Source organism: Cryptotermes secundus, unplaced genomic scaffold, assembly GCF_002891405.2.
Source record: "Cryptotermes secundus unplaced genomic scaffold, Csec_1.0 scaffold235, whole genome shotgun sequence".
NCBI lineage: Eukaryota > Metazoa > Arthropoda > Insecta > Blattodea > Kalotermitidae > Cryptotermes > Cryptotermes secundus.
The window spans coordinates 61441-81602 of NW_019723301.1; the positions used below are offsets into that span (position 1 = coordinate 61441).

At 37.5% G+C, this 20162-nt stretch overlaps 1 protein-coding gene across 4 annotated transcripts in view; it reads left to right on the top strand.

The window, feature by feature from the left end:
- Positions 1-20162, top strand: part of LOC111861720 (ras-related protein Rab-37) — an 89700-nt gene that overhangs the window by 42837 nt on the left and 26701 nt on the right. Inside the window, exon 1 of one of the 4 annotated variants that reach the window (XM_023846521.2) lies at positions 4224-4402. The exons of 2 other annotated variants lie outside the window; for them this stretch is intronic. The gene's annotated coding sequence lies outside the window, so the exon portion shown is untranslated. Of the gene's footprint in view, positions 1-4223; positions 4403-4423; positions 4493-20162 lie in introns of those variants that run through there. One more of the 4 variants, XM_023846522.1, reaches the window with a different exon arrangement.

Below are 20162 nucleotides of genomic sequence, written 5' to 3' on the forward strand. Positions count from 1 at the left end.
TGTGTGTGATTCCTGTAATTAGGCGCCGTTTATTCAGAACGGAGTTGCTTTCGCATGTGTTCTGGTGAAACTCACCACAGAACGCTTCAAATTGCGGGATTACTTTTGCTGTCGTTCCGTTAGTTATGTTGCAACCAACGCACTGTCAACATTAATAATATAAGTAAACCATGAAACTTTCAGATATATATTTATTTTATGCCGAATGCGTCTCGGCATCGATGTGCCATTATTTACTATACTGAAACGTCGACACTATTAACTACATATATATGGAATTAAAATCTTGGTAGTGAATGGGGGAGACGAGGAATTCGTGTAGGATATTGGTGGGAAAGCCAGAAGGAAAGAGACCACTGGGAAGACCAAGGCGTAGGTGGGTGGAGAATATTAAAATGGACCTTAGAGAGATAGGATGGGATGGTGTGGATTGGATTGATCTGGCTCAGGATAGGGACCAATGGAGAACTCTTATGACCACGGTGATAAATTTTGGGTTCCATAAAATGTTGGGAGATTCTTGAGTAGCTGCAGAATTGGTGGCTCCTCCAGAAGGGCTCAGCTCCATGAGTAAGAGAGTAAGCAATAAACAGTGTTACCAGTGACGATTGCAGACTGATATCAAATACGTACACCTCACGTAGAGCAAAAGTAATAGAATTATGAACGATAAATTTTTAAGGCTTTGCTATTATATTTTGTAATTAACAAATACTGTGGTATTAAACAACACAGAATTAATGAAACTTCAGTCTTAAATCGGACCAGCTGTTATCAGCTTATGAATAAACGAACAGCGGATGTACTCCATGTTTTATACAGACTTATTAAAATCTATCATAAAACAGAGCCAGTGTTTATAATGCATTGTCTGTTACTCATGCGTCAGCCACGAAATTTGCTCTCTTGTTGACAGTGAATGACAGATGGCGAGAACGGGATAATTGAGAGTCAGACACTGATCACACATAGGTCCTTACTTCAGTCTGATAATTGCTAAGATTTTTAGTTAGAATTGTTTCACGTTTTTGCCACAGGATTCTTAATTCTAGAACATAGAAAAAACAGCTTAAATATTTAACACGGACCGTAATACACATATTTCAGTAAAGTGACACGCTGCACTATCAGGAGTTCGATTAATGTCACGCGGTTTGGAATTTTCTTCTTTCCATTTTTTTTAAATCTTGTAAATCATAACCAACACTATGTTCAACTGTTACCGAGCACAGACCACCTAAATCAAGCACTCAAAACAGTATATAGTCTAGCTTGTGAAATTGATCTCTCCAATACCGAAGCTACAGTTCTGTGAATTGTTACCATATGGTGCTAGTATTCCCAATAAAAATTCGTAATACGCAATTTTCATGTCTCTGACGCAAGGCCTAAAAGTGCAAATTTAATCGCACGAAGTAAATTATGTAAATAATATTCTCCCAAAAATGCCGAAAATATAATTACTTGGTGGAGGGAATTATGCGGGGAAATATAAAATGTCACATGTGCTGACCAGAGGTAATGCTTTTGAGCCATTTTTGCTTGCAAATACTTTTAGCACGTTGTAATTGTGACTTGAAAACTAGTTATCACTCTGAGTGCCTTCTAACTTCCGTAGAAAAACAGCAGCTATTGAAAAGTACATACCGGTAGAGATTAAAACGTGTTTTCAATGCCAGTTGTACATTGAAGTCAGAAGTTCAGGGGCAGAGTTCTACGTGGCATAAAACAGTCACATTTTCCTACAAGCGTCTCAGTCTGATGAGAGTAAGAGTAAATACTCGTATTTCGGCTTCAGCAAAGATTATTTAACAGTTTAACATGTAGATAATATTCTTAAAACGGCGAAAAATTAAACAGACTTCATCATCCACATTTTGCTGATTAAACTAAAAACTAAACTTCGTAGCTCATACTGAATATTTTAGGAGCTCACTGGCTACGGATTGGACTACCAGAAATCGACTCACGGAAGGAAATTTTCCTATCTGAACCCAATTAGACAGGAATCAAATGGGTATCAGGGGCTCCATTCTCGGAGATAGAGCAGCCGGAGCTTGAATATGACCACTCATTGCATGTGGTACCGAGGTTAATAATGCATGGAGTTTTACCTCTGATCTCCGTTACGTCTTTAATGAAGCGGTTCTTAAAACTCAAAGGCCGCTATACCGCTTACTTGTACTAAATATTTTGGGTCCTCAGAGAGAATATATGCAGTTGCTTTCAAAGTGCATAACATCGACTGAACCTTGGTTCTAGGTCCCTGCTCATCATGTAGGCCGATACGATGGGTAATTGTATAATCTTAACTCTTTACTGGCTGCCTCTGAATTTAAAGCAAGAATGTAAGCAATACCACTCTTCATTCGGCGAGATTGTAGTTTTACATTGAAAATATCACATTAAAGTTATGACAATAAATAATAATTCATACAAGATATATGGACTGATTAATGTAAACTGGTATACCCAACATCCATCTTCACCTAAGAAATTAAGGGGAAAAATTATTAAATGTTTGTGATCGGTAATGAATGGTAAATCTATGGAATTCAACCCGTAAAGCGACGATTGTACGCAAATTTACCTCTCATATGTTCATACTGATTAAATTAAAGAAATAAACTCATACCTCGGCGGTCGATACTGAATGTTTTAGGAATCGTTATAATGAAACAATAAGTCGCTTTCCGGCGAAGTACCAATGACGGAACAAGGGAAATCCGTCTTGCGACAGTATATGCTTACAACCTGATTTTTGCCATGTGACAATACATTATACAAACTTCAGATTGTGCTTTGAAGCAATATGCTGCCTCCATCTTTGGGGTCGGTCCTGAAGATGTATACAGTATATTCGTTTGAAGCGTTAATATCTGTCTACAAGACTACACGGTGCTACAGCCAAGAAGATCAAAATCCGAATACCTGCTGCTGCGGGAACCTCAAATCTTGTATTTAAACCTACTTATATATTTTCTGGAGAGGAGACACACGGTAGCGTAGTTGGTTGAGGCAGTATGCTACAAGTCAGAAGGTCGCGGGTTCGATTCCCAATGGGGTCCTTGGATTTTTCAATTTACCTAATCCTTCCAGCCTCACTATGGCCCTGGGCTCGGCTCAGCCTCTAACAGAAATGGGTACCCGGAATCTTCCTGGGTTAAAGAGTGGCCGGCGCTGACAACCTCACCACCTGTGAGCTGCTTGTCTAGAAAATGTGGAAACCTCGAACTCTTTACAACCCTATGGGCCTACACGGCCTGTTACAAGAATTTCTTTATGTTTTTTACCTATTTATTCCATTAATAATTATAATTGACGAGTTTCAGTCACACGAATAAGAAGACATTGCGAGATATATACCATTCAATGTTGGATAACAACTGGATACAAATCCACTCGAATCCCAGATACAAAATAATTTATATTATTCTGTAAGACTGAAGAAAATAGTCGAGATGACGAATAATCGATTTACAGTTCTCTATATTATTTACATGAGACTGGTTTTGGATTTTATGAGGGGAAAATTTAAATAAAATATAATTTTATTAATAATAATTTGTATGTGGTTGTGTATTTATCCGGTAATATTCGCTCAATTCTATTATCGTACTCCCATTGTTCTCAAGCAGTAGTTGTTTTATCTGCATAGCAGAACGGCCATATTGGAAAGATTATGCTAATGAATTGGGTAATGGGCTATAGTTGAAGAAAAACATATATACTTTCGTTGATATTCGAACCTGTCTCTCTAGCATTCGGTCGGCTCTGTCGCTTTTAATTAACACTGTCGTTTAAAGAATATAATCGCTCTTATGCAAATACTTGCAACTCCCTATTTCTCGTACTAAGCGTGTTCTGAATAGTATTAAAGACATTAAACGCTATTAGAAGTTCATTTCAACTAATTTTCGCAGATGGTAACATCGTATAATTTGATTGGCCTGCTTTCGATGTGAATCCTAAGCCCAGGCTTACCTGGCTCCATAGTCTGCTTTGCTTTGTAAGCGGCTGACAGGGGTTGCAGGTTGGAAAAAGAGCGCAAAGGGGAAACTGCTTTCACTTCATCACCAACATGAACAAGAGCTCAGCTACCTGCTGTCATGGTAACTTGGCGTTTGTCTGTATCATCCCGCGTGCGCTACTGTTGCGTTAACCGCGCGACACTTTGAGTCATATACTCGTAGTTCCGCCTAACATTTCCCGTTTGGCGCTGGCAACGGAAGCACGTCACGAAATTCGTCCTGTACACATAGACTTCATAATAAAGGATATCTCTTGAACACTTTACTGTTATCGGCACTTTTCCTGCCTTCGACGTAATTGTTATCAGTGTCACTGACTATAGGAAGAGAACAGGACATTCGGCGTGGTCTGCACACGCTGACTGAACACAGTGAGTAGTAATTTATACTTTGCAATTATGGAAATGTGGTGATCAAGTGTACATATTAACGCAGTATTATTGTGTATGCATATATTTCAGGTATGGTGCAAGCATTAAAACTTAATTTTTATAATAAATAATTTTAACATTTATATTCGAAATTATTTCAACAAATGTATTGTTAGCCACTTACTCGTAAATTATGCATTTCTTTTTGTCCTGGGATTTTAGAGAATGTATTAAACGGTACTATTTTTAATTGTATGTAATGATTTTAATTTCTAATTAATTCTGATGCAGTATAGGTCTAGACCACAAGTTATATTTATCATATCACCTGCATATATGAATTCATACATTCGAGTATACATTTCTGTTGTGTGAGATATTGGATGTTATGGGAATATCAGCGCGTTTTAGATATTATATCTCTCTATCATCGATTGCATTGATCATTGTCATGATTTCACCTTTAAAGAGATTCAGCAATAGACACGATCCCCCACATAATACAAATTCAGGTCAATATAATTCTAGGAGATGACTATTCGGAATTTAGAGCACTCCCTTACATTGGATGAAAGCCACGACGAAAAATTTATACGTGTTATTTAAACGTGAATTTAAAAATTTCCGAACAATGCAAAGGGAGTATAGTATGAAGATGTAAAGCATCAACGGATATCTTATCTATAGATTCGTGATTCTTAATGAATATCTATTTCTATATGCAAAGAAATGTCCTATTTAATGTCACTTTTTGTACTCTGTTGAATATTATGAAAGAAAAAATTTCTAGAGAGTCGTATAAGAGGGGGCTCCTCAAGATAATACTCGGAAAGCGTGCATTCATATCATTTGTAGTTTATATAACGTCACCGATAGTAAGTCAGACCACGTGGCATCAAGGGCTGTGCCATAGCTCAAGCGGTTAGTCGCTGGCTTCCCACCGCGGCGTCCCGGGTTCGATACCGGGTCTGGTAAAGTGGGATTTGTGGTGGGCAAAGTGGCGCTGGGGCAGGTTTCCTCCGAGTACTTCGATTTCCCCTGCCAATCTTCATTCCACCAATTGCTTCACAATCACCCTCACCTATCATCTGGGGCTGATACAATAGGCCAGAAGGGACTTAGTTCCACACCACTAGCAATAAAAGAATTAAAAAAATCTAGCATCAATGACTGAAGGTAGTGCTTAGCATCGAATGATTGATGTACCACGGAGAAGAGCGGCTCAAGACGTAAGGCTTTTGACTTGTATTCTAGATATGAACGCTTTCAGTCTTGTCCGGAACACCGACTGAGGGTTTCAATAGCTTTGCTTATTCCCTCCAGTCAAATTCCAGGATTATAACTCAAAATAGGCCACGATCGCTTCCTCTGTAATGGACGCAGTTACAACCACAGCTCTCTCATATCCAATTGTTCGTGTATGCTATATTCTTATAATCTAACACTATCGAGCCCCTTTCAGGCATGTTAAATTTTTGAGAGTATAAATCATATGTTAAATGATTTAGATAATATTCCACTTGTGGTTTCATGTATGATATTAAGTAACTCTATTCGAAATATTTTAAAACAGAGAAGAAGTGTCCCGAAGTACCAGGTTCGAATCTCAGAGGAGGTTTTGTTTGTTTTTACAACCTCTCCAAATGACACCTTGGTACCACTGTGACTGTATCCTTCTAACGCAGGTCATTCATAAACCTCATTCGCTTTAGGCCTTTCATTACAGATATGTGATAAGATGTCATTTATTAACCTTAGAAAAATTTAAATACTTCAGTTTTACGAATTGTCATTGAAATTGTCTCAGTTCTCTGGTCAGATGTGTCGGTATTCGCGAGGATATGGTTGCAGACTTTAACATGAATATGCCGCAACTGTCCAAACAAATGACGTAATATAAACAGAGTCACCTTGCTGATCATTTCTGGTCTTTGTTCATGTATGTTTTTATTTTAAGTTACTCAAATATCAACCTACGCTCTTACGTCTGCACACAAAGCATTTCGTGAATTAATATCTCCTTGCGGGTTTACATGACCTTCATTTGACATTTTCCTTTTCCAAACTTACTGTCCAGACATGGCCTGGTACAAGATGCCGAATTCTGCTAACAAAAATATTGAAAATGTATTCTTATTATTATAGCCCGTTCTTAACTTTTGACTTCTTAATAATAAAGGAAATGACATTTTAGACACTGATATTAAGCTGTCTGTGAACACAGCGTTTCACATAAAATTCAACGACAATGTGTTGTCAAAGCTTTAATAATTTTAAAGGTTTTAAACATACTGTAAACTGGTTCTTCTTTTCTTTTTTACACTTACAAACCGTTTTTACTTTCCTTTATCTCGATAAGGTTCTGTAGACATTAGACAAAACGGTTGTAAACGTAGACCTTCTGCTAGCATATCAATATCAGTTTAGAAGAAAAGTAGGCAAAAAATCTGAAACAGAAACTCCTGGTGAAATGCACATTGTGAAACCTTGCTCGCCAGGCTGCAGTATCAACTGACCTCCTCTGAATGAAAGAGTGGTTGTGAAAAAATTCTCCTAAATTTGGATCCGCAAGATATATATCGATAAAATTGTTAGTCATATCGCATTATGTACAGTGCAAGAATTGCTTACGTGTATTGAATCACTCATTAGCACATACATTTAGATGGTCACTGAATAAGTCTTATGATTGATAATGAAATTGAGGGAATAGACGCAATATAACAGTAGTCTTTGAAGCAAAATGTTGACATTTAAGTATGAAAGTTTGATAAAACAACGATAAATGAGTTTTAAATACTAATTATGTTGTCACATGTAGGATGGTACGCGTCACGAAAATGACGGTATGTAGTTCGGATGATTGGATTTATTAGAACTTCGGTTACATTCTCCTTAATCACATTAGTACAGCGCTATCGCTGTTTCCACGATTTGCAGTTCACTGTTGCACACGCACTGGCATTCTCTGACTCCACTAGTCGTCTCCTAGCAACGGACCTCAGTATAGAAACTATCACTTCAGATCACTATGAAATCTTCTTTTCTTCAATCATTCTGCACTCCTCTGTCCTAATTTGTCCTCAGTCTTCACAATTCACTAAGGACACGCTCCATTCTCGTTCTTGTACCCTCAACTGCTGAACCATCCTGGACTCTCCACTGCCTTGGTTCAAGTCAAGTCAAAGTCACAGTGTGACTGACTGTCATCAGTCAGTAAGTCTTAGTGTCGAGGCGCGTCTGGGGTTCTTGACCAGATATTTATTACTGTATGGCAGTTACGGTCTTGTTTTTGTGGGTCGCCCTCTCTGAAGGGAGGACAGATCCGTCTGTTTTATACAATGCTGGCTCTTTCCAGCGCAATTTTCTCGGGTCCGAGTCCCTTAGTAGTCTTGACCATATTTTAGTGTCCTAGACTTGAAACTTCTCTTTTTATCGCCCCTCACGTCTCGCACGGCCACGGTGGATGTATTCGACCCCACCTCCACACAGGTTATAGCCTTGATTATTATTGGAATCCCGTTATATAGCCGCGGCAAGGATCACACAGAAAACACAGACCTCTTGTAAGAATCGGTGAGTAGCCTAGCAACTGATCACAGAGAACCCCGTTCCTAATGTTGTTTGGCGCGAACTACATAGAAAACACAACTTCCTCTACTGTTGCCTGTATTCGTGTTTACAGAGCTGCTGCCTGGCAACACGTTGATCAAATGCGTTACAACTTATTCCATCGGTATTAAGTTTTAAACTTGAGTTTGTTACACAGTAATTAGGCTCATATACATTTCGTGATCACGTATTTGAAACGGAGCAGTTACAACACAAAACAGAACATGAACTGCTCCACTCTTATATAATCACTATTTTCACCGATTATCGAGGCTCTGCCCGACGACCAATCTCGTAACCGCTTCAGCAGCTTTTTGTGGGAACATTCTTTGAAAATTTCATTTAGAAATAAACTTTTATATGTATAGAGTATACTGATACGTACAACTAATAATCACGATGAGATTAAGAATAAAATAATAACAGAATCCACGTTTCTAAGTTTGAAAACGCTTGCCTTGCATTTGTTTCCTTAAGGACCGTAGATAGAGATGCTTGTAACCCACGCTTCTTAGTTTCTTACTCTAAGAGAAGTGAAGTAATTTGGAAGCATATAATAAAAAAGTTATATTTGAATATTAAGTATAACTAGATAGAAATCGGGGGCACGCGGTAGCGTAGTTGGTTGAGGCACTATACTACAGGCCGGAAGGTCGAGGGTTCGGTTCCCAATGAAGTCACTGGATTCTTCAATTTACCTAATCCTTCAAGCCGCACTGTGGCCCTGGGGTTGACTCAGTCTCTAACAGAAATGAGTACCAGGAATCTTTCTAGTGGTAAAGGGCGGCCGGCGCGTAAGGCTATCATCCTTACAGCCATCTGTGAGCAGATTGTGTCGAAAATGTGTGAGCCTCGGCGTCTCATAACCCTACAGGCCTCCACGGTCTGATACAGGGATACCTTTACCTTTCTACTAGATAGAAATCGGAGAAAATTAGACTGTAATGAGACACATAATGAGTTATATGAACTATGCGTGTATCGCATTCTTTCAGACGTATGGAGTGGAAACATTAGATGGTTTTGATTGGGAATCTAATTTGGAGAGAGACCCCTGGGTAGGACGAAATGAAGATGGAATTGTGATTCTCTTAATGTTTATATAGCAGTCCATTCTTTGCCTCGAAATTGACATTGGCCCTTTCGGGGTATTGTACGTTTAATTGATACGATATTCGCGTTTGACTCTGTTCTGGTCCTATGGTTATCGTAATACAGATATATATTCTCTTGAGTTTATTTATTTTTATTTTACATAAGTCGTTAGTGAGAGCTGTCGAAATTGAGCCAGAAGCCATTTAAATACTAAATAAAACTACTATCCATTTCTCAATAGGTGAGTGGTGTGAATGGTGCTGTAATGAGATAGGTTCACATGGAAATGAGAGTAGAGACAACTCCCGAAACGTCGAATACATTCAATATACTTAAGATAGAACTATGATTGAGACGCAAAAGTTGTGATGATGCATGTTTAGCTTGGGAAATAGTTCGGTTGAGTAACAATGTTTATACTACGATGGAATTTGGAATTTTACGGTATTTTTTTTATATCTTCACTCAACTGGAGCATTGGAATTATCTAAAATAAATAGAATCAGATTACTTGAACTAATGTAGAAATATTTAATCTGCTTAAATTGAGAGAATACATGCAAATTGTGAAAACTCAGGCCACTAGAAATGTATTTAGAACCTATTAAGTTAGATAATTGTACAAACGTCTAATATCTCTCTATTGTGTCTCAACATTTGTGTGAAAGTATTATGCATATTATGATTTTACATTCTGTTTTTGTAATAATCTTTTCTCATTAATGGATTTTATTTAGCATTTTATGCTTTATTACCGGTTGAAATTTCTTTTACATTAATTCAAAATCACCGCGAAAACAAGGTTCAAAGGTTATGCCCTGTATCTTAACATACGTCATTTCCGCATGCATTATATACACCTTTGCTGATACAGATAACTTCTAACATCAATAATTTTTACCATTGCCACGTTTTTATTTCTTTACTTAGAAACAATATTTAGTATAGATTTTTTTTTACATTTTATGACCTATTTCTGTACCAAGTACATACTTTCCTAACTCAGTGGTTCACTAAATATGGTTAACAATCAGAAAGATAATGCTTAACAAAAGCTGCTTATTTTTAACAGGTGTGTTAACATACATAATCTGAGGATTCTGTATTAAGTGTCGCTAGATTCAGCATAAATCGATGCTGTTGTGACTGAGGTCTGCCTTCTTCAATTTTGCCTAAACGTAATTAAATATAGAGTGAGAACATGGATCTTTCCCATGAGATTTGTTTTAATCACTCATATTTTGCTTACAGCATACACACACAAATTGCGTTATCTCCAATGAAATTATACTCTGAACCGAACTGCAAACTCTATTAGCACTATGAGATTACTTTCTCCTCAGATTCAGTGCATAACCCTGATTGAAAGTGAACTTCAAAATCTCGCTTGTATTTTCCTTTAACTTGGTCCTCTAGAATTATTTTGTTACATATTTGCGTCAAATATTCTTTCAGTTCAGTTCAGCTACTATTAAATGAGCTTAGAAACCAATCTTCACTGTGATCACTGTTTCACAGATTCCAGATTGTAGCTTTGAATGCAATTTCCTGTATTCGTGAATTATTTGGACTACACCCTATTTAACTATTTGTAAATAACCATTTGTTTAGAAGATTCCTGGAATTTATGTTACAGTTTGCACATCAAGAAAAGAAATAGAGATCACTTAGCATATATATTTTACAAGGGAGCTCATATAAATAATTCATTACATGCAAATATTTTCCTACCTCCAAGAAAAATAACCGAATTTTGGTTACGAAGATGGATCGATTAATTCTGTTTAAGATAATAGACTTCGTTCTTTCTTAAATCAGAACCCACAGATATAGTCTGTAGATAAATTGAAGAATTATTTAATATTATATAAACTGAAGCAGATAGTCACCTCCGTACTATAAAATTTAAAATATATTTGATATTAAAATATTAATCGAAATAACGCTATTCTTATATTGTACGCAATATTGTAACCTTCCTTGCATCACTTTTTCGCCATAACACAAGGTGTATCACCTTAGATATTTAGCAAGTTAACACACATCTTGGACACTGGAAATTCAGCATATTTATCATATTCCTCCAAAGTATTTCCAACGAGAGAGACAGATGTACTTTAGTCTGAGGTGTACTATGTAGTGTCCTAATGCATTCTTTGCGATTTTTCCACCCCTCATTGGTCGTGATGTTAATTTATTGTAGATACATATAAACATGTTGTTGCCAGATGTATCGACAGTAAGGATACTACACTGTTTAGTCATAAATTGTGTCCTTGACGGCTGCAAGCAACAACACTAAATATATTACACAGAATAATCGCATAAATTATTATACCCTATGTTTCGTTTAATATGCCTACACTATACTGAAACTACACTTTCAGAATATGAAGATTTTAATAATATGTCTGTTTTGTAATTCCGTCTTCTTACCTGAGATGGTTTGTGAAAATTTGACTAAATACATTACTAAATTCGACATACGCTTAATTACATTTAAGCCGATGTAACTCAAATCCAGATTAAACCAATGAGTTTATGTAGACCCCTCAATAAAAAAAAACTTTAAAAATCGCTGAATAATAATAGTTTGCTATAACAAAAGTCCATCCCACTCATTTGTATCAAACAAAGAACGCCTACAATAGATGTAGCCATTCCCGTTAATATGTTGCCACACATACAGGAATAGCTTTTAGTGCTATAGTAGACACAGAATATTAAAAAGAGCCCATAACAATAGGATACAACAGTCCACTCGCTTGGTCTTCATTAAAAATCCAGTTTTAAGGTACTCGATTGACTGTGTTCAGTATGTGGTAGTTTTTAAAATATTTTTTCCAACTATTTTCTTCAGGCACATTTTCGAGTTTACAAATTTCTCCCGTATATGGAACATGAAACACATAGCCCGCAGAACAGCACAGTTCTACATGTAGCGATGTTTGGATAGGGACAGCACCACCTAAAATCACGAACAACATTAATGAGAATAACAATGACAACAAAAATAAAAATAATTCAATTATTGTTTATTTACTTGCAAAATTAACAGCCTAGGGGACAAATATAAAGTTAGCATGACTGAGCATAATAATAATAATTATAATAATAATTCAGTTCAATTCTTCATTATTTACTTGCCGAGTCAACAGCCACAAGGCCAGTTACAGACACAGTACAGCAAATTTAGGGGTTCCCAGTAAAACATTAGCATGCTGAATAACATCAGGTACTATATCTACAAACATTAAGTCGAGTGGGGTCCATTGCTTATTCTATCTAATGAATGACACATACCTTCAGCATACATGTCGAAGTTTAGAATGCTCTTCCCCATTAATTGTTAATGATGCTATCATATGAACGTATTTGCTATAATGAATGTGCAGCCACTGCGCATAACCCACAGTTATTTAACGTGATGCTTCCCTTGCGACTCTTCTGCCTGTACTCACTTTAAAGTAGTTTGAATCTGGCTCCCGAATAAGAATTATTGCCCACTCCTGCTATTGTGAGAGACAAGAATCGTTTTTTAAATCCTCCTACAGCTATTTAATTAGAATGCCGTGGTAATTGAAATGAGGACTCTTGCTGTAAACGTCACTTTAATTAGGATGGATAATTGCTATTACAAACAAAGGAGTTTTCTGAAGAAAGTCGTCTTCTGGGTTTTGGCGCCGTGCATTCTTCGTTTTGGCCGACGTAATTACGCTACTGCTATCTGCATTCACAAGCCATTCACCTCCTCTGTAGATGGAGGCGATACTTTCCTCCGAAAGGTCAGCCAAAACGAAGAATACACGGCGCCAAAACCCAGAAGACGACTTTCTTCATAGTTATCGCCGTGAAAATCTCAAAACTTACAAAGGAGTTTTCTGTTTCACCATTTTTCGAAAAGTTGGTTTAAACATGACTGAAAAAAAAATTCCTATACTGTTCTATACAAAAATCGTATATAATTAGGCTCGACATTCTGAAAACTTATACAAGTTTATTCGTCAACTTGTTTCATTCTTTCATCAATTAATTCTGCTTATTGGATTAAAGTGCCTTCTTTAGGAAAAGTTCATCAGTAGCATAAGAAGGACCGTAAGGGTGCCACTGTTTACCTTAAATGCCTTTACGATTAGTGGAAGGTGTCCTTATCACAGCGATAAAGATGCTCGTTTACTCGTATTTATCATCTGCTGCGCCGATGAATGATTACAAAGAGATCGCAGAATTTGGTTGGATTTAGCCAGTGCTGAGCTTTTCAGTACGATACACGGACAACTATAACCACAAAACGTGTAAGAACGCAAGAGGATGTTTGGAGAAAACAGCATGCCTTCAGTTCGGTAAACTTGTAACCCCCGGCAAAGGAAAGGACAACCTCATTAAGTGTAATCGCAAGGAGATTTATTAGAGAACCAGAAATTCTGGGAGGACTTAATCGCCTATATTCCTTTGACATGACACGGAACGCATAGAAATCGAATCCTCCAGCAATTCTTGTTGCAGGGGGAACGTCTTTTTTTTTTCTTGGCACTACAGCCCCAGTGGGCCAAGGGCTACCTCCATGAACTTCTCCGTTCACTTCGGTTTTTCTAGATCTTACACATTCGGTAGGACTCCTTGGGCGGGTGACCAGCTCGTCGTAAGGCCTCTCCCTGTAGACAAACACAGAAAACCGCACACAAACATCCATGCCCTGAGTGGGATTCGAACCCACGATCCCGGCTTCCAAGTCAGCGAAGACAGTGCACGCCTTAGACCGCTCGGCTACCGTGACCGGCGGTGGGGACGTCTTTACGAATTATTATCGAGAAACTATAGGAGGATAGGCATAGAGTCCCGCAGATACACACGTCCAATGATTCTTCTACTGTTGCTTGTAATGTCTGCCGCAGGAACATGTTCACCTAGCCGTTGCGTATCAACGAAAGGAGGGATACACTTAACAGTGTCTTTGCCCAGCAACAATAGGAAGGATACCGTCACAGAGAATGATGGGAGGGATTTAAGAAGTACGCCGTTGAGTTGGGCTCGGATGTCATGAGCTATACCAACTTACGTTACAAATAAAGAAAAACACAGTGTGGAAATCGTGTAAGCCTACTTTCATTCTTTTTTCAAAATAAGGAAAATAAGCTAAAAATGAATTCGAGGTTTCTTATTGTTGAGCAACAAGTCATATAAGTACACGTTTCATTTCAAAAGAAAATTTTATTCCATACTGAAATTATTAAATGCAAAGCGAAAGAGGCGAACCGTTAAAAATTGCCCTGATCACTGGAAGTCTATGCTTTTAACTTGAGAATTTAACAGTTACAAACTCAGTGTAACTATTCCTAACAAACGTCATGCCATAGTGCATAACAACCTCCTGTGTACAAGTATCTCGTAGTTCCAGTGTTTGGCGCTGGCATGGAGACCGGCAATCCTGCGTGAGGTCTATCCTTCTTTTATTGGCTTTTAGGAAAGCTCTGGGGTTGCACTTTGAAGCGATTTTATTTCTTTCCTTTCCACATTCTTACCATTCATTATTCACAGCCACCGTACAGTTCGGCACTGTAAAAGGCACAAGAGGATAAACTTCATTAAACAAATCCAAAGCCAATCCCAGTTTATTGTAAATAAACTAGATTTTTATAATGTTACTCTTAATGAAAGGCAGCGCCATAGGTCAAGCGGTTAGTCGCTGGCTTCCCAGCGCGGCGGCCCGGGTTCGATCCCGGGGTCTGGTCAAGTGGTATTTGTGGTGCAGAAAGTGGCGCTGGGGCAGGTTTTCTCCGAGTACTTTGGCTTTCCCTGCCAATCTTCATTCCACCAAATTCTCCATCATCATAATCACCTGGGGCAGGCTACAATAGGCCAATCAGTGGCCGCCGTGCCGAGTGTACCCAGTTGGACTCCACCCCCTACTAAGCAAATTAAAAAAAATGTATATTACTCTTATTGAAGAGTACAGATAGTAAAGTTATTCCTGAAGGGAACATAGTTCCTTTCAGCAGAGCTTCAACATCGGTAATAGAGTGGTACGTGTGTTGTTTAATAAAATTTGGAATAAACTATTTTCTCTACGTCGAAGAAAGCGTTAATCAAGTGGATATAATAGATTGAAGCTAATATTAAACTGTAAGCTACAGAGTAGGCTTCCGAACAAAACGGTAGATAGGTTCCTGCGTCTACTGCCTACACCTTTAGTGCAGTGGCTGTAACATAATTGGAGTGGCGTGTCAGTACAGCGAATGATGATGTCTCTCCAACCATGAATTCACATGAACGGGCTTTGAGTAAAAGGGTTTAGATGGATGTGGTATATTATTATTTAAAGTAAAGGCTCCATTTACAGAAATTCAATGTAATTTCATATAGGATCCATGGGTAAGTTCGTATAGTAAATAGTCATATGTGGAACTCATTTTACAGCCTCTCGTCCCACAGTATCTCCGCTGTAAGCTACGACTAGTATCATCGAAATGAAAAGAGTATGTTTTCCGCTTGATACTTCCACTTATCAACGGGTGAGGTCAAGTGAAATATGAAGCAGACTTTATTCCTCTCCTTACATGTATGGCTTCCTTTTGGGGGATGAAATCAGACTGAATTTTATGGTATTTTTTATTTAATTAATAGAGTATTTACAATCTACTCTCGATAATATGGAGCAATAAGTAAATTTGTTCTAAGTAGATGTCTTGAGTAGAGAAGCCATCCAGTGATTATACTCTGACAGGCCCTGTAAAGAATGGTGATGGTTTTAATCATCGTCATCTGCGGGTTGTGGTAGGTCAGGCGGTCACTGTCTCCTCAATCTTCTTATATTTCGGTGGGTTGCTAATTTCTACAACTAGTGTGTTTCAGCCTAAAATGGGCCTATTGTACCAGTCTGTGTTAGAAGATAAGAGAATGCAGCATTGGTGAAATGATAATTAGTGAGGAAAGCTAAATGCTCGAAGAAAAACCTACCCAGTGTCACTCTACATATACTACATATAACTGACGTATAGAACAAAGATGCTCAGATATAGCAACTATTAAATCATAGTAACATATAATTTTACACCATGAGATACTCTATCCGGGCTTCACATTTAGAATATTATTGCATATATATTAGAATTAATGGCAGAATTGATTGGATGAATAATTGAAGAAGGTACACACAACGAACACAGGAATGTTACAAAACTATTGGCACCACCGATTGGAGTAGGTGAACAAACAGAAATAAGTATTATATTACATCAGTTTTTGTGATCAGAATCGGGCTAGACACGTTCAAAATCCAATTAAGAATTCGAAAAGTCAATTTCTCTCTCTTTTTCCTTTTAGATTTCTTTGCTTTGTTTTATTCAGTAACGGACTGACCTTCTTTAGTGTTACATTTTACTGACTAGAATATTGTTTCTGAACTAATATGATATACACTTCGTATAATCCGTGCTTAGTGCTCTGAAGTTGCTCAGTTGTTTTGATGGAGATAGGGTCGTGAAGGAGACCATTAATTTGTCTCGATTAGAAAGTTAGTGACTGTCCCGAAGTTTGATAAAACATCCAACTTTACATGTCCCTTATGTGTTGTTACATAATTTGGTTATATGTTTTCATGTGGAAATAGCGTTAGGGTTCTGTATGGAATGTTTCGCTCCTGGGTTTCCATTATATAATATTATAATGATTTTATGGATCATATAAGCATGTTTATTTTGTTCCTGTAATCAAAAACCAGTGGCTCACACTAGGAATTGAATTATAGTTAGTTTCGTGTTATCCTCTGCTAGTTATTCAATCCATCCTAAAAATATGCACATATTATAAATAATATATATATTATATGGCATTAAGTTTAAGGAAAAGTGAAGAAGACAGAATGGGTTCAGTGTATCAGGCATCTCGGCCAGTATTCGAACACATTTCCTACTAATTCAAGTTACATCCACTTTAACTCGTCGAATGATCCAAGTGAACGAGGAAATAAGATACGAGCATGCTCTTTTTTTTTTTTGCATTGCTTTAAAGAGAACTTCGGCGCAATGGACATATATTGGTACTTGTTTATTTACTTCAGATTTACTTCGCTATAAATTCTTTACTTCCAGCCCGACAAGTTCTTCATGAGGCAGATTCATTGTAACCCGAAAAGTAGTACCCAAATGTTCATTTCATAGAATTATGATGATCTTTGCTGATACAGCGCAGTCTTACTGCAGTTATAATGTGAATCGTGATTATCTCGCTCAGTGACGTTGTTTTAATTCGTTTTCAGAGGTTAGAAACGTTTTAGACTAGAGATATTTGTACACTTATGACGTTCATTTTCCTTTACCCAACGATTTTTCCGTGGGTTGAGTGGATGCCGTTTATTTTTCAGGAGGCAAATTGACTTGGGAATGAAAATCGCTACACATCCCCATCTAGTGGCAAGGCTAAGAGTACGCTGAGCTGAGTCAAGCACAGGGAAAACTTTACCTTTACAAAGTTCTTTAATAATCTGTTGATTAGTTCGAAATTCTCTCAAGGGGTTCAGACACACAAAGATGATCATGAAGTTAAACTACGTGCTAGTTTCTCTTTAAGTAGCCGGGATAGCGTAGTCGATATAGCTACTGGCCGAGGGGTCGGAGTTCGAGTCCCAATAGGATCACGAATTTTCTGTTCTCCACGTCGTCCAGACCGACTCTGGTGTCCACTCAACCTCCTATCCTATCCAATCTTTTCCTGGGGGTAAAGCGGCCGGGGCATGAAGCTGGCCACTCACCTCAACCTAGTTCTGAGTTCATGAAAATTTGTTACATAATCCACTCTTCCTTACGCCTTAGTGCGTAGTACTTAATTAGTAAAACGCAGTGACAACTTTAACTTTACCTTTCCCAGTTTCTTTGTTCTTTGAAATAAGTATAATTTCACTTTCCTCCTTAAGGAGATCTGAAATCAGAAGAAATAGTTCTGTTTTGTCATTCAGAAAAAGAAACGTGGATATAGGCAGCACAGCGGGAGAGCCGGTTTGTTTAAGATGCACTTCAAACCATGGTGACTGCAAACTGTGACAGGAAATGGAAGACTTTCATGTGCTGCACAGCCCTCTCGTGGTTCATCTTACATCACTACTTCTTTCTTTCTTCTTAATGGCAGCTAGGAGCCCGGTGGAGCGCCTATTACTTTTGCTCCAATCGTCCGTCTGTTTGTATGTACGCACGGAACAATTCAAGAACCACTGACCGGATTTCCATGAACTCTGCTACTGATACAACTGTAGTAATATCTGCCACATATTTCAATTTGGTTAAAATGGGACAAGCATAACGGACACTTACATGAAGACATACGAGTATCGTTTCTGCGCATATCTCGATATTAACTCTCGAAATATTTATGGGAGCGAAAAATGTTGCTAACAGACGTTGTAGAGAAGATGAAACGCATGCTGCTTTATGTTTAATACACATTTCCGGTAAATCTTGCGGTTTTCAAGACGGTTGCACAAAGGGGACACTATTTTATAAAATTGTCAATCGAAGCTTCCTCCAAACGCACGCATACTTGTATATCTGTTTACTTAAACTCTAATTGATCTTGCTGCCGACGTCTTTATTTTTGTTCATAATAGACCAATCTATATGATAAAAAGTACTTCAGTTATTTCAGCAAAAGGTCGCATTTAAAACAATTTGGTTGAGTTTAGACTGTAGTGAAATCAGATTGATTTTATTTTATTCAATACAGAGCTTCATTACAATATTACTTGGAGGCGTATATAAAGCAAATTACTGCAGCAATATTTTCGCGACATCTTTTACACGTATTTCAACGGGCCGTTCTCTAGTAGCAGTAGTAGTTGTGGTAGTAGTAACAGTAGTCACGGTGGTAGTGGTAGTAGTAGCAGCAGTAGTAGTAGCAGTAGTAGTAGCAGCAGTAGTAGTAGCAGCAGTAGCAGTAGTAGTAGCAGCAGTAATAGTGGTAGTAGTAGCAGTAGCAGCAGTAATAGTAGTAGTAGCAGGAGCAGTAGTAGCAGTAGTAGTGGTGATAGTGGCAGTAGTAATGGTGGTAGTGGTAGTAGTAGCAGCAGTAGCAGTAGTAGTAGCAATAATAGTAGTAGTAGTAGCAGTAGCAGTAGCAGCAGCAGCAGTAGCAGTAGTAGCAGCATTTTTTTGTAACGTAAGGTTTCTGTACTCAGATGTGATAAAGGGAAGACCGATAAGCATGTACTAAAGATTTTTTTATAAAATATACTCGTATATGTGTACCGTGAATTAACGAAAACTATGAACTTCAACTGGAACAAGATTTTGCCCTTATTTCTCACAGCATTTTCCATATTTATATTAATATAAAACTTTTATTTTGTGTCTTATAAGGGAAGTACCAATACGGAGTACCATCAGAAAGTAGGGTCTTGCATATTGTAATTCTAATTTAACGTTCTGAATGAAATATTAGCTGCTATGAAATTCTCTCATCACAGACTGTAGAGATGACCCAGCATAATATGTTACATGTAGGCCCTATGGATATTGAAAATGTCTACCACAAGTAGGGCACGTCAAATAGATTGATTACTGTCATTAAGTCATTACGTGACACGTGAAGGAATTTCGGATCCAGTAACGCAACATTCGATATACTAACGAAGGAAACTCACAGTCCTTTCGAGACAATCTAATTTTCGAAGCAGAAGTTGAAATTTGACATATTAAACATGTAAATGTAAATCAAACTATAACTGCATGCAAGAATATATAGAGGAAATGAATTAACATGAAAATATGCTGAATGAGGATAAATAAAGTAAAAACAATAGATAAAAATATATCAAAAGAAAATGCTACTCAATAGTTGTGAATTAGTTCAGGACTGAATGGCTTAAAGTGAAAAGTAGTAGTTGCAAAGAATAGAAGGCTGGCTTTTTCTTATATCTTTTAATAGATTATTAGTTTTATACAATTTTTATAACAACTGTGACTGGAATTTTAACATAAATCTACATAAATAATGGAATTAATATTATTTTACGTAAGTTATTAGAATTTAATTACATACTTCTCATATCATTCCTTAACGTTAT